At 34.9% G+C, this 10,575-nt stretch overlaps 1 pseudogene; it reads left to right on the top strand.

Moving 5' to 3' along the window:
- The first annotated feature begins 259 nt into the window (after positions 1-259).
- On the top strand, positions 260-378 carry LOC118601459 (annotated as a pseudogene).
- Positions 379-10,575: the final 10,197 nt, after the last annotated feature.

Below are 10,575 nucleotides of genomic sequence, written 5' to 3' on the forward strand. Positions count from 1 at the left end.
TCTTTATTCTTAAGAGCTTTTAGCTATAAAGAACTGAAAATATAGCAATTACAGATGTTACCACATGAAAGAAGATCCCGTCATCAGTTAAACAAGATTGGATATTCCCCCTGAGCAGAGTATTTAAAGTCAGGGTTTTTCTTTTTTGAAAGGTAAGGTATGGAGAAAACTTCTGGCTGAAAGTGGCAACTGAGAGCATAGTTTTCCCCCTCTTCCCTCCCCAGAACATATGAAAATTATATTAAAGAAATAACAGAGGGTCTATGGCCATGCCACCCTAAACAAGCTGGTTCCCATCTGATCTCGAGCGCTAAGCAGGGTTGGGCCTGGTTAGTACTTGCATGGGAGACCACCTAGGAAGACCAGGTGCTATAGGCGCAAAAATAAAAAATAAAAAAATAAAGGATCGTAAGCTGACCAAGGTCCTTGCAATCTGTGAGGTCAACCAAGGGTTTCCTCACCAAAAAAATAAATAAATAAATGAATAAATAAATAAATAAATAAATAAATAAATAAAATTTTAATTAAAAAAAGAAAAGAAAAAATAACAAAGGTATAAATCTATCATAGAGAAAATAACATGTTTGGGGGGAATGTATTTTAATAAATACGAAAGATAGAAAAGAAATAAAAGAATATTTTAAGTGAAATAGAAAAGAGAAATCTACAGACCAGAATATTTGTGGAGGGGATTTCAGTGGTGGAGAGAGTAGAATCCTGAAATTACTATGAAACACAAATCAACAGATCAGTGGAGCAGACTTGGAAGTAGGCTGAAAAAAATAGGATTGATATAAGTTATCTACATATTAACAATCAACTCCTCACCTTCTTCTCTTATATTCTCATACAGGACAATAAACCTTCTCATGTTAGAGCTAAGTCTGATGGTTGACAGAAATATTCCCTGTATACACTGAGCTCACAGAGGGCCTACCTATTTCCTTATTCTAATATGTATACAGATACCCAGAAATCAAAGGTCATTTGAAGATAATTAACTCCATGAAAAAAGAAACACCTAAGTAAACCAACAGAAAAACTAAACCTAGAGGAAACTGATTTTTTTAAATTTTTTTTAATCTCCCATATATATACTTGGAAATGTTCAGGAAGACATGTGATCTATGAAAGAATAGAATTCAATGACAAAAGGAGAAATCAGAAAATGAGAACACTCTTAAAAATTAAATGTATGATTTTAAAAATTTAAAAATTAAATCAGAAGTTTAAAAGGAAAAGCTGAGGAAACATTCCAGAATGTGGAACAAAAGAGTGAGAGATGAAAAACGTACAGAGAAAACTCAATCTAAGTCAAAGATATGATTAATAGAAATTCTAGAGAGACCAGAGAAAACAAAGGAAAGATTATTATCAAAAGAATAAAAAATAAAAATTTCCCAGAGCTTGAGATATAGACAATTAAAATTTTAAAAGGTCCAACAGATATTAATAGAAGATCCATGCTTAAACACATCTTCGTGCAATTTTAATACAAAAAGGATAGAGAAATCTAACATTTGAGAAAGACAGAACATACAAAACACAGAATCTAGAAAGGAACAGAGAGTTAGGCTACCATCATATTTCTCATTAGAAGTAGAAGATTTCAAAATACTCAAGGAGAAAATTTTGATCCTAGAAAATTTCATACTGTCAATTTTTTAGGTAAATGTAAAGGGAAAATAAATCCATTTTCTGAAAGCTAATGCCTCAGAAAGTTTACTTGTATTCTGCAGAAGTTGCTTAAAGATACATCCCAGAAAAATGAGTCAAAATCTAGAAAGAAAATGTTAAGAAATAAAAAAGAAACAATAAACCAAAAATACATGTAAAGAAATTCCAAGATGATAGTCCACAGAGAAATCTGTCCAAATTATTACCAGAATCATTTGGATAAAGGAATATCTTCAATGAAAAAAAAAAAAATGGAATAGATCATAAGCATTAAAAAATAAATAAAAAGCTGTAAATTATTATAGGTATAGTAAAGTAAGCATGTATTTCTTACGGAGGAAATAGCAATTATAAACACCAGGGGGGAAAAAACGTTCAAGAAAGAAATGGCCTAATATAAAACAAATTAACATGTAATAATTAAGCAACTGACGGAGTCTAGGAAAGAGTTCTTTTTTAAATCAATGTTATTTTTCATGTTGATTGATGGCATCGGAACTTCAAAGAATGAAATGTAATCATAGCCCATATTGACTCTCCAGTAAATAATATTTATATAATAGAAAGCAATATGTGTAATGGTCAAGGGAATTACAGTAGAATGCAAAAAACAGCCACAATTCTCCATCTTTCTCTGTAAGTACACAACTGCAATATAACTTTCCAGCAACTCCCAATAAGAGGTAAAGTTTATTTCCTATCCCTCTGAACCTGAGCTGATTCTGTGACTTGTTTTTTGCCAAAAGAATGTGGCAGAAGTGACAATGTGCCATTTTCAAACTCAGGCCAGAAGCCTGACCAGCTTCTTCTCCCTCACTCTCACCCTCCCTTCCCTTTCCTTTCCTTCTCTCCTTCCCCTCCCCATTCTTCTTCTCCTCCTTCTCCTCCCCCTCACTTCCACCCTCTTCCCTGTCCCCTTCTTCTTCTCTCCTTTCCCCTCCCCTCTCCTACCCTTTCCCTTACCTCTTCTTCTTTCCCCATCTCTTTCCTCCTCCTTCCCTTTCTCTCTCTAGCTCTCTGGACCACACCAGCAGTCATATGAATAAGACCAGACTAGCCTGCTGAGTGATGAAACACGCATGGCCTAGTATCCCCTTGGCCCCTATCTAACTTCTAGAAGCAGGGTTGCCTCACTGCCCACAGATGCTAGAATGAACCAGGAGAGTCTCAAAAAACTACCCAGTTAAGTCCACCCCAAATTTTGCCCAATGAATCACGCATTAAAGAAATGGTTGCTGTTTTAAGTCACTGAGATGTTGGTGTGGTTTGCTACATGGCAAAAGCTAATTCAAGCAGAAATACACTCCAGAGAGAAATTACACTAATGTAAATCCTGGCTCCGCCATTTTTAGTTATGTCACTTTGAGCAAGTTAGTCAACTTCCCAATGCCTCCGTTTCCATGGCCGTACAAATAAGTAAAATTTATTATTTACTTCATTGTATTGTTTGTATGTTCTTATATATAAATATATATGTAAAGAAAGTTGAGTTACTGTATGTAAAGCAATTTAAATGGTGCCTGGCACATTTTAAACATTCAATTAATATCAGCTATTATTACTTAAAATAAAAAATTTTGAATGCTATTTATTAATTTTCAACATCTAGCATTACCCACAAAGAACACATGACTTAATTCCTACAGAATGGAATGAAAATGTTAACAGTCTTGTGAAAATGCAGCTATGAGAAGCTGGGAGACAGAAAGAGAAAAGAACAGGTAGAAGGATATGTAGGGGGTTAAAATATTTATCATACAAAACAAGGAGTCAAGAGATACTGTCTACAATTAATAAAACAAAAATAGAGTTTATATGAAAATTCATGACTAAAATGGGAACAAAATCGCAAACTGAATAGTAATATAAGTATCAAAAATTAAGAATACAGGGAGAAATGAAGGAGGAAGATGAAATAGGGAGCTTAATCCTCATATATCCACCTATAATCTGTCATAGCAAGAAAGTTACAAATAAATACAAAAACTCAGTAATCTATGGTCAATGCATATTTACTCAGTGATGTAAAATGAAAAACATAGTTTGCTGCTGCAGGAGACGAAAATGGAAAAAAGTAGAACACTGAAAATTCCTCTGTCCTATTAGTTTTCTCAATTATGTACACATAATTTTGACAATTTTCTTTTTTATAAAAATAAGGTACAAAGAAGAGTCCCCAAACCATTTGTACTTCTTGGTTTTAGGTTTAAAAATATAATGGTTTTTAAAAACAAAGTCTGGTAAATTTTTATAATATTCATAACTTAAAAGGCTAAAACCTTCATGAAACCAACTTAAGAAATACCACTATTAGTAAACAACTCAAATCTTTTCTTTAATTAATAAATTAAAAATTTTGGATCCTAAGTGAAATGCATGTCATGCCAAAAAACAAATAAATAAATAAGAGGGAAGACCCTCTCCTCTACCTCACATTTACCTTCTCCTCATTTCTTGGAACCTGTGTCATTTCTCTCTTCCCACTGGTCTCTCCTTCATCACATAGATGCCCCTGCCTCCACCCCCAACTATCCTTCTGTGGTATAGTGAAAAGAGTACCAACTTAGGATAAAATATCTGTTTAGTTCCAGCTCTGCTACTTCTTCTCTGTGTAGCTATGGTCAGGCTACTTTTCCTAATGGAAAAGCAGTATCTCCCTCACTGACTATCTTTCATAATTAATTAAAATAGCATATTTGGATATAAATATATATGTATATATATATATATACACACACACATATATATACATACATATGTGTGTGTATCTATACTATCTTGCACATAGTAATATATATATAGCTACACTATCTTGCACATAGAAATTATTAAATAAATAGGTGTTCCCAGGTTAAGGAATGACAATGAAGAGGGTACAGTAACACAATAAAAAAAATATGTTAGGACTCCAGCTACTACCCATTCCTTTACCTTCTGTGATCCTAAACCCCTTTTAAGTCAGAAACCGGGGGTAGTCACCATCACTACTAGACACTGGCATCTGCAGTCCTCTCCAAGGGTGACCCATGGACAAGTTTATCTCTGCAAAAAAATCTTATGTGTGGAGATAAAAAAGAGTGGCCTTTTCCCAATTTTTAAAAAATTATTCCTTGGAAAGGCAAAAAAGTACTAAGAGACATAACATTGCTCTAAATAGGTTCATGGGCAGAAAACCACTTTAATTCTAGTACATTAAAAGGAATAGGCAAAATCTCAAATGCAAGGCCAGATAAACATTACTTGCCCAGCCTGTTTTGAATGGTGGTTGACTACCTAAGCAGAAATCCTCAGGGCCATAAAAAGAGGGATCCTTGGGGAACTGTATTTGCAAAATCACAATTTCCATCATTTCACTGGGGGGAAAAATCTACAAATTTAGACTCACTAAGTTACCTGGAAAAAATATCATATATATAATAATAGCCTGTATGTTATAATTTGGACTCTTCTAAGGCCAACTTCAAGGGCTGCTATGTAGAAACAGGAGCAGTAAAGATGATTTTGAGGACATTATGCTATAGAGTCTTGTAGAATTTCTACACTCAAAAGGAATTCAATGAGCTAACACTTTGAAAATCATTCCTCAGAGGTCTGTGTCATTTCCAAAAATTCTGTCATACACTATTAACTGCCAGACCCTGACATACAACTTATTTCCTCATGAACCATTCAAATTTTCAAATAATGTTACCAATCATAATTTATCTTGTTTTCCCTTTCCATAACAATTTTTATTTTCTTTTATCTCATGCTAATGCCATGACGAGAAATTTCCACTAAAAGAGCATCATTCTATTTTCACTTTTCAGTCTTTTTAGAAAAAAAATGGAAATAATTTACCTTTCATAAGTGAGCACAATATCATCACTTGCCATTAAAGAAACAATCTGTTATTACTGAGGATCAAATGATATATGTGGGTAGAAATAATTGTAGAATTGGCATGTTCTCTCTCAAAAAGACTAAGTACAAATAAAGGAATACTAGGAATGCTGCTTTCGCAAACACATGTGCCTAAAGTGAGCCTCTCTTCCTATAACAAGACAGGCAAATTTAAATTCTTTGGGCTCCATGTGTCCAAACACATTTTAAAAATCAAGAAAAAAAAAATCATTGCAAACTCAAAAAATAATGATTAATGAAATATATAAGTATTATCATTTTGTCAGAATTACTCAAGTATTTGCACTTAAATGTGAATTAGGGAGGCAGGAATTCCAGAATGGTGAAGTAAGGAGCTCAGAACTACTCTTCAGCAAACAACAACTTAACTAGTGAAAATTATAAAAAGCAATTATATAAAGCCTCTGGAAATTGTCCTAAGTACATAAAGCAAACAGAGGAATATTCATGCAAGAAAATGTACTAGATCTTGATAAGAACAAGAGTCTATGGGGTTTGAGTCATGACTCACTCCATTATGAACCTACCCTACCTCCCACCTCCTAGGTTACAGGTCTATTCCAGAAGGTCTTGGCATGTGTGGCCAAGAAGGCAGAGACTCTCTCTCCCCCAGCTCCAGGTCTGGGACTATAGTTTCATCTCAAGCAGGCTACTGGTGCTTCTCATGCCTTTCAGCCCTGTATTGCAGAAATTATTTTCCAGGTGGCACAACTCAGAGGACCAGGTCACTCTTCTTCCAACCAGCCCTCACTCTTAGGGTAGAAGGTTTACTCTAAGCTAAGAATACTGGGTCCCCAATCACCCCACCCCAGCTCCCTCGTATGATGAGGATTCCATGCAGTAATAATACCAAGAGTTGCTACCCCTCTGCATTTACAGAGAAGGTGAGGAGAAGCAGTCCTCTATAAAAGCAGATCCCTGCGCCTCCCTCCAGTGCAGTAGCTGTGGGGTTCTGGCCAGGTGGAAAGGCAGGCCATAAGAGCAAAGAGTTCCACAGCTGCCTGAAGGGACTGATTTTATTTGGAACAAATAGTAGGGAACTCCATGCCTAGGCTGTGGCTTTCTTTCAATAAAACTTTATTACAAAAAAAAAAAAAAAACAGGTAGTGTTAGAATTAAAACCAGATGTTTGAATACAAACTTTCACATGAATGTTCACAGAAGCACTATTCACAATACCCAGAAGCTAGAAACAATCCAAATGTCTATCAACTGATGCATGAATAAATAACATATGGTATATCCATACAATGAAACATTATTCAGCAATGAAAAGAAATGAAGTATTGATACATGCTGCATGCTACAACATAGGTGAACCTCGAAAACTTCATGCTAAATAAAAAAAGTCAGTCATCAGAATTATATTGTATAATTCCATCTATATGACATGTCCAGAATAAGCAAATCTACAGAGAGTAGATTAATGATTACTTAAGGATGGTGGGAGGAGGTATGAGAGAATGGCAAGCGACAGCTCATGGATACAGAATTTCTCTAAGGGAAGACAAAAATATTCCAAAATGAGATTCTGGTGATGATTGCATAACTTCGTGACTATATTAAGAACAGTGAGCTGTATACTTAAAACAAATGAAATTCACAGTTTGTGAATTACATCTCAATAAATGTTTTTTAAAAAAGAATTTATACTGATCTAAAGTTATAGTCTTATCATGTTTTAATCTATCAGCAATATCATTTTCTTATAACATTGCTCTTTTCTAGAATTGAAGTATAGGCAATTGTTATTTAATTGATAAATCTGTTTACCAGAGTTTTTAAAAGTATAAATAGATTCAAGGAAAAAAAGGTGAATGAGGTGGGTAAGGAAAGCTTAGGGCAGGAAGTGGATTTTCTTCCTAATAAGAGCCAGATCTCACCTTCATTCCTACTATTATCATGGTCTTGGTGGCTCCTGGGCCCCACTCTTATCCCAGTAAGGCCTGTAAAGTATGGAGCTGTCCAAGGCGTGCTGACCATCTCTGTGGGCCCTTAGCTATCTGATATACTTATGTCTTCATGTATTCTGATTATCCTGACACACTGACTTCCCCAACGACCCAGGAGCCCTCTGTCTGCCCCCAGAAAGTCATCTATTATCTGTAAAATGCTTAGGCATGCTATTTCCACAATTCAGTTGGAAATGGTTTCACTGTGACCACCCAGCCTAGGAATATAAAAGTACCACAGTAAAACCAAACTTGTTAACTTGTAGATATTGACTACCATATACATGTTAAAACATTTACATAATATTTTATATTAAACATAGCATTTTTATATGTAATGTTAAATACATGTGCCTGTACTGAACTTTAAGTATTTTGTTTGCTGTCACAGGAGCAGACTTTAAAAGAATCTGCTTACATCATCAAAAACCTACACTTGTCATGAGCAATAAGCTGTTCTTACAGAGTTTGATTATTCAACACATTAAGTAATGAATCTGAGAAAAAAATGAGTTTTCATTGTGTTTACAATAAAACAGATGAATAAGTAAAATGTGTTAATATTTTTTATTCTATTAAAGTCTGCTAGAATGATATTTATTTCACTAGGAACAATTTGTTCAAATATATTTCACCGAGAAATATTTCAATATTCCAGTCCTATTTTTAACTAAGTTTTCCTATGACTATATTTTTTAATCACTTGAACTTTCATCACCCAGTTTGGCAAGAGCATTCTGACAACCAAGTTGATTTTTATGCACTTAGATTAGCCTTATAAACAGGAAGTCACATTTTATCATGAGCAAAAATCTCTGAACATAGGAAGACTGGTTTTGGCTCTTGTGTCAAGCTCTCTGTGTTTGAATGACTTGCAAACTTCACTAAATGTATTTTTTTCATCCCTCCTATTTATTTTTTACATGTCTTAGAGGGCACATATGACCTTAGGCTTGAAGAGACAGAATTTTTGGAAATAACCATTAATGAAAACTTTTAAAGTAGGGATGCCAAAGAAAGGAAAAAATAAGTCCTGTCTGGACCTGGTCGGCTTTGCTTGGTTATAGCTAAATGAAATATCAATGGGAAATTCAAGGTAAGAAAACTAAGCCAAAGTTCTACAGGAGGTGGCTCTGATGACTTGAGAAGAATGACATCTGATCCTTCTAAAGAAAACACATTCTCTTCACTAAATGTATTTTTTACATTTAGAGAAAGGAATAAGTTAAAGCATTACTATTCCTAGAGGATGTCCTTCAAAAAAGGAAGGCTTTGTCTTGGCTGTGTTTATATAAATCTTTGGGATATCTGACCAAAAAAATATTCACATAAATGCAAGTCACAGCCAATGAAGTAGAAACTAGTTCAATGTGTCCAAACATAAACTCCAGGCAACCACAGAAAAAAATATCATGTTCTCTGGAAGCTTCAATAGTAAATAAACAATGAAGTTGACATTGCTAAGATCGTACAACAGTGGTCAGGCTGTAAATGTGACTTAGTTAACAGGCGGACTAAATTGGAACCTAAGAATGTGTTGGAAGAGAGTTGCTCTGATATAGGTTAGTACAGACTTATTTTTGAAACAAATCAGCACTTCTAGTAAGTGGAATTAAAAGCTGTAAATTGGATAAAGTTGAAGAAGCTATGGAGTGTACTGATGTCATCAGTATTTTTTAATGGTTCAAAAAAAAAAGAAAGAAAATAATTTAGGTTAATGATAAAGACAATGGCCCTAACTCAGGTCAGTGGGAAAATAGCAAGAATAAGCTCTCCTAAATATCTTAGATATGTGGTTTGCCTCAATAAACATTCCCAGGAATTAGAGAATATTTCTTGGAGCTTATATAGGTTATCTCTTATAAAATAAAGAATTGACTACAGTGCAATTCTACCACATAGCAATATTCCCAAACATCTGTGATTATGTAAATCATGTGTTTCTAAGAAATTGAAAATAAAGAGATGAAAGTACATCAAAATAGCCCAAATTTGGCATCATTCTATGGTTAATGATTCTTTAAAAATCAACTACTTCTGTGCGTGTGTGTGTGTACACATGTATATTTATGTGTGTGTATGTATTCATCTTTAGTGGATCACAGAGTTTATCCAAAAAATAAGAATTTAGTAATAACAGTTCTTCGTCTAGTTAAAGTCTTTCCTCTCAAGACACCTGCATCAATTCTTCAATATCTCTTAAAGAGGACCAAGAACTCAAAATCTTTGCAAGAATAAACTGTTTGTCCAGGTCTCAGAGTATAACTGTGATCTGGTTGAAAGTAGTACTCCTTATTTCACTGACTATTGGCTCAAATTTTTCTCATAGGATCTCAGGTATCACTCAGAATTCGTAAGAGTCCCTCAAATGTGTCTTATGGGAATTCATGAACAGTCCTGCCAATTACTAAATAGGGTCCACCATGTTCTTTTAATCTCAATCTCCTTCACTGATGTCTGCTGCTGAAGAAATAACATGAGGGAAGTTTACTAAATTCAAAGCAGCAGCAGCTCACCATAAAGATGCCGATCTCTTGGAAGGATGCTGCCTCCCATTGCTTACAAAGCTGCCTGCAAAATCTTGAGGGGAAAAAAATTGTACCAATTTCTTCCAAAGATTTCAGTGCTCTGAAACAGCCATGTGCTTTATGCAGAAATGGAGGGTCTGTGCCTCTTTCCACTTTCTAACACCATTTACCATAAGAGGACTAGTGAAGTCTATGCCCATTTGTCTTACAGAGGGTCTCAGCGAAAGGGTCCCTTGGCTTTCATTTATATTCTCATTCATTCTCTCTCTCTCTCTCTCTCTCTCTCTCTCTCTCTCTCTCTCTCTCTCTCTCTCTCTCTCTCTCTCATCCTTAGACAAATATACATGGGGCTAGGCCTAGGGATCAATTTGAGAAAACAGATCTTATATTTAATCCTCATCCTTTCATTCTCTAGGCTTCCATCTCAGATATATGCTTCCTAAGTCTCCTTCAGCAGAGAAAGGAAGGGAGGGAGGGAGGAAGAGGAAAAGGAGAAAATCTCATGCAAACTAGTC

This window comes from Rousettus aegyptiacus, unplaced genomic scaffold (genome assembly GCF_014176215.1).
Source record: "Rousettus aegyptiacus isolate mRouAeg1 unplaced genomic scaffold, mRouAeg1.p scaffold_m13_p_3, whole genome shotgun sequence".
Taxonomy (NCBI): Eukaryota; Metazoa; Chordata; class Mammalia; order Chiroptera; family Pteropodidae; genus Rousettus; species Rousettus aegyptiacus.